This window comes from Pan paniscus, chromosome 2 (assembly GCF_029289425.2).
Source record: "Pan paniscus chromosome 2, NHGRI_mPanPan1-v2.0_pri, whole genome shotgun sequence".
In the NCBI taxonomy this organism is placed as follows: Eukaryota; Metazoa; Chordata; class Mammalia; order Primates; family Hominidae; genus Pan; species Pan paniscus.
The window spans coordinates 46,104,135-46,109,644 of NC_085926.1; the positions used below are offsets into that span (position 1 = coordinate 46,104,135).

The 5,510-nt window shown below is 43.8% G+C and overlaps 1 pseudogene; it reads right to left on the reverse strand.

Annotated features, from left to right (window-relative positions):
- Positions 1 to 1,121: 1,121 nt before the first annotated feature.
- On the reverse strand, positions 1,122 to 2,968 carry LOC100985666 (vascular endothelial growth factor receptor 1-like; annotated as a pseudogene).
- Positions 2,969 to 5,510: the final 2,542 nt, after the last annotated feature.

Here is a 5,510-nt window from a genome sequence, read left to right on the forward strand (position 1 = left end):
TTGAGAAGTGTCTGTTCATGTCCTTCGCCCACTTTTTGATGGGGTTGTTTGTTTTTTTCTTGTAAATTTGTTTGAGTTCATTGTAGATTCTGGATATTAGCCCTTTGTCAGATGAGTAGGTTGCGAAAATTTTCTCCCATTTTGTAGGTTGCCTGTTCACTCTGATGGTAGTTTCTTTTGCTGTGCAGAAGCTCTTTAGTTTAATTAGATCGCATTTGTCAATTTTGTCTTTTGTTTCCATTGCTTTTGGTGTTTTGGACATGAAGTCCTTGGAAAATGGGCTTTTCTTCTAGTGACGGCTCATTAACTAATATACTGTGTCCCAACTGTAGAAATATCTTGCATAAATTACACACCACCTTTTTTCTCAAGGAGCTTAAAGTGCTTAATATGCACCAGCTAATGCTCTTCCACACCTTTCCAGATTAGTATGAGACAGTGGAATCCCCATAAAATGAAAAAGAAACATGTCTGACTTCCTGTGTTTGGGGTCCCAACTGTGTTGGTGAATTGGTTTGGTTGGTATAGAGACGGGGTTTTCCCTCGACCTTATTGACCTTTTTCTTCCATCAGTCCTAGTTTTGGTATGGAGAAAACCCTCCTTAGGACTGCATTTTCATTCTTCTCAGCTTTCTTTCACAACTAACTGTGCAAAACAGGATAATACCAAGAAATTGAGTTAAGTGTCTGGACTATATATTAATACTCGAAATAGAATGCGACATTTTAAGTGTAAGACCATCATGCCATGAAGACAACCTAGCTCTGGGTACGTTTTCAGTGCATCTTACTAAAGGAGCCAAAAATATGGGCTCAGAGTTGAGCACCACCCTCAGTGCTATAAATCAAAACATGCCACGTATGGGAATGGACATAGAACCAGTTCCACAGGTATAGTTTAAAAATGTGCTTTAACTCCAAAAGAGATGTTTATCCTTTTCTTGCCTCCCAGAATCCAGAAAATGTCCCCTGTTCTCTGTCTTGTCTGCTCCCAGCTGGGCCCTCAAATGTAGAAGGGTCAGAGCTGGGAAGCCTCTGAAATGGCATTGCTGAGCCCTGTCCGCCACCTCGCCCACATGGTGCGTCTCAAATTCTTTCTCATGCCTTCTCCCGGTGTCTCTTTTCTCCCTTGTTTTCTGCTTTTTTCCTTTTCCTCCTCACGTGTCTTAGGCCTGTTAGAGGACTCCCGAAACGTTGCTCAGGCCAGCCAGCGATCCCCGGGGCTGGCTTTTATCTGAGAACAATGCTCAGATAAAACCAGGGCTCGTTGCCCTGGGTTTTGGGCTGCGGGACTGGCCCAGTGGAGTCCATGATGCATTGCGTGATCAGTGCACTTCCTGAATCAAACTGGTCTTGCGTGCCCTGAGGTCTCGGGGGTTGGAGCAGGGAAGTCATTGGGCTTAGAAAGGATTTGTCTAACTCTGAGTAACATGAGGATTTAGCAGTAGTGTTCTTCACTTGTCACCATTTCTCTGTCTGGAGTTAACATTCCTGTTAGTCAAAAAAAAAAAAAAAAAAAAGCACTATTAAAAACTCACAAAAAGCAGCCGGCTCCCCTGGAAAGGTAAAAGTGTAAACTTATATATGCATAATAGTGGCAAAAGCTAGTTTTCTGGGGGTATAAATACACATGTGCTTCTAGAAATAAGGCTTCGTGTCAAACTCTAGACGGGTGGAGTACAAGACCACAGAATTTTAGCCGACTACAACTCCCAGAGGGGCGGGGAGCAGCACGCCGTCTTCCTTTCCAGCTCGGCGTTGTCGTAGGTGAACCTGCCCTTGCCTTTGCTGATGTGCCCACTGTTGGAATGGCAGAAACTGGGCCTGCTGACATCAGAAAGCCCCGACTCCTTACTTTTGCTAGTTAGTCTCAAGTCAATCGTGAGCGAGGCCTTGGGTTTGCTGTCAGTCCTGGTGAAGCGCTTCACCATGGGAGAGGCCAGCAGAGCGCTGCTGTCCCCCTGGTAGTCATCAAACATGGAGGTGGCATTTGGCAAAAGTTCTTCAAAGGTTTTGATTCTTTCCAGGCTCATGAACTTGAAAGCATTTATGTATCTGACATCATCAGAGCTTCCTGAACTAAACCTGGGAGCTGAAATACCTTCCTTGAAGAAGTCCTCAGAGAAGGCAGGAATTGAGTATGTAAAATTGTCAGTATGGCACTGAGTGGGATGTAGTCTTTACCATCCTGTTATACATTTGCTTGAAGCAAATCACCTAGGTTTTCCACAAGTTCTGCAAATCTTGGCCTTTCTTTTGGGTCTTTGTGCCTGCAGTCCAGCATGATCTGATAGATTTCAGGAGTGGAGTACTCAGCAGCTCTCATCCTCATGCCTTCCCTCAGGCAACTGCAGAAGTGCTCATCCATTTGCACTCCTGGGTATGGAGACCCACCTAAGGAGAAGATTTCCCACAGCAATACTCCCTAGGACCTCACATCGCTCTTGGTGCTGTAGATTTTGTTAAAGATAGATTCAAGAGCCATCCATTTCAGAGGAAGTCAAGTACCTCCTTTTCTCACATAATCGGGGTTCTTGTAAATATCCTGGGCAAGGCCAAAATCACAAATCTTCACCACATTGTTCTCAGATAAAAGAATGTTTCTTGCTGCCAGGTCCCAATGAATGCACTTTCTGGAAGACAGAAACTTCATGCCTCTGGCCACTTGAAAACTGTAAGAAATCAGATCTTCCATAGTGATGGGCTCCTGGTAGAAACCATCAGAATCCTCCTCTTCCTCAACATCACTCAGATTTTTATCTTCCTGAAACTTGGAGCTCCCAAAGCTCTCGCTGCTGGTGATGCTATCTAGTTTTGGTTTCTTGCCTTGTTCCAGGCCTGGCTCCATTTTTTCTTTCTTACGCGCCATGTGTGATGCCACATCCTTGTCGAGAAAAAATAAGTCACATTTGCTCTTGAGGTAGTTGGATAGATTTCCATATTTGCAATATTCAACAATCACCATCAGAGGCCCTTTGTTTGCTGATCTGACCCCAGTCTGAAGGAAGCAAGAGGGTTGAGAAGGAAGTCCAGCTGCACCGTGGGGCCCATGTGGTGCCCTGAAGGCCTCCTCTCCCCTGCCCTGCATTTCCACTGCATGCCCGGGCTGGGCACACAACCCCTTGTCTTCTTTTTTGTGTTTTATTCTACACATAAGACACTACTACAGTAGAACACATCTGTAAAAATAAACAAATGCATATTCATATGTCAGAGGCACATGTCCAGAACTGTTGTTGATGGCAGCATGCAATCAAAAGCGCAGAGGCCTTTGCTTCCTACTCCATCCTGCAGCCTCCCCTGTGGGGCAGGGGCGCTGTGCCAAAGGGGGCTCCGGGTAGCCCTGCCTCCCTCCACTGCTTTGGATTTGGTCCACATTGAGCTTTCACTGTCCCTGCTTCCTCTTGGCAGAGATTCTTCCTCTTTTCCTTCACTCTGCAGGATTTGAAAGGACACAGACTCCTTTCCAAAGAATGCTGTGTATTGAAATGCAGAGAAACAGAAAGTAGATCACAAAATTAACTCTGTGGAAGTGGTTACAGGACATCTCAAAAGGTCTTGGCATCAGCTGTCCCTGGTCTCCACTCAGTTCTGCCCTCCTAGGTCTCCTTTTGTTCTTTCTCAATAAGCCCCACAGAAGTCCTCTTCCTTTTTCCCTTTTGCACACCCATGTACACATCCATGAGCACACCCCAGGCTCCATGACCCATGACCCACCTCTGTGCCCACTACTGCCTGCAATGCTGCCCAGGCCAGGGAACGTTGCACTACTTTGATCTCTATGGTCTTGATCTTTGGCTTCCACAAAAGAAGGGAAGCGGGCACAGCTCAACAATGCCAATTAAATTTTTAGTTCTCTTACAGAGATTATTTTATAATTGATTACAGAACAATGTTCTATGTAGCATTTACTGCTTAGTCAATTTTAAGGAAGAAAACACTGGTTAGGATTGCTAATGCGAAGGTGAATGGCAGTGGTGAAGGTTCAAATGGATCTTGACAGACTGGGTCACTGAACTGAAAATAACAAGATGAAATTTAAGGAGAAAGAAAGTAAATCTGGGAATGCTCTGATACTTTAAAAAATAGCCAAATACAAAAATGAGATGGTAAGAGCTGTTGATGGATATCAGTTCAGGGGAAACAACTATTTTGTGACTAGGTCATAAGTAAAAAAGGCCTACTTACAACTAGGCTAATAAGAGCCCATCTTGAGACACTTGCTAGAAAAATGATTGTGAAGAGCTGATTATTACCAGGCTTAGAAAACAAATGTAGTCTACTCTCCTACCATCTACCCAGCACTTGGGAAGAATCAAAGCCTCACTATGGATAGTTTATCTTCGGGTTGAATGAACAACTGGTTTTGGAATATATACAATGATCACCACACATATAATTCAGCAGCCCCATTACACTAAGTAACGGTCAACTCTTTTAGATGTGGAGGGTTAGCAATAAGGTCTCAATTCTGATTCTGGTCTTTTTCCAGATGATTTTCTGTCTTCAGTATCTGCTGTTCAGTTCTTAGGTCTTGGGCTACTCAGAAGTTGGCTGACTCAGAATAAGGACACCCTGTCCTTGTGAACAAATGGAAGAAAGTGAGGTCCTAGTTACTGAAGGGGAATGTGAAAGGAGCTGGATGACCTTCTGTTGACCTATTGCAGAGGGTATTCCTGCACTGGAATTGACATTCTGCAGAGTCTTTTAGTCTCCAAAGGGGTCAAATGTGGAACCAAAAAATTGAGAGCATTTTGACTCTAGTCTTGTAACATCTCGCTCAACAGTTGCCAAACAATTCTGAAATAAAATTTTAAATGTTAAAAAAATCAGATGCTGTGAGGACATCAAGGTATCAAGCATCTGGATGGAAAAAGAGGAGTAAAGTACTGACTCCTAATAGATTGGATGGCTAGCTCTAGGAAGGATGGAAATTGTGACCATGGTGTCTGTATTATTTTCCCATTGCTGCTATAACAAATTAACAAAAATTTAGTGGCTTAAATTAGTGCAAATGTATTCTCTTACAGTTGTGGAGGCCAGAAGTTTGAAATGAACCTTATGGGACTAAAATCAAGGTGTTGGGAGGGCTGGCTCCTTCTGGATACTCCAGAGGAAAATCTATTCTTTGTCTCTTTCAACTTTTCTTGGCTGATGGCATTCCTTTGCTTGTGGCTGCATCACTCCCATCTCTACTTTTGTTGTCACACTGCCTTTTCTTCGTTAGTATTCAGATCTCTCTCTGCCTTCTTCTTATATTCTTGTGATTATGTTTAAGGCTTAGCAGGATAATCTCCCCATCTCAAGATCCTTGACTTAATCACACGTGCAAGGCCTTTTTTGCTATATAAGTTCACAGGTTCCAGGATTAGAGCCTGGGTATCCTTGGGGGCAAGTGTTCAGCCTCCCATAGTATCTTTATAAGAGGCCTCTTTCCTTTAAGCAGAAGGTGCTCATTCTTGGAAGCACTTGTGGTTGCCTTTCATCTTGAGGGTGGCAGGAGTCTCTAG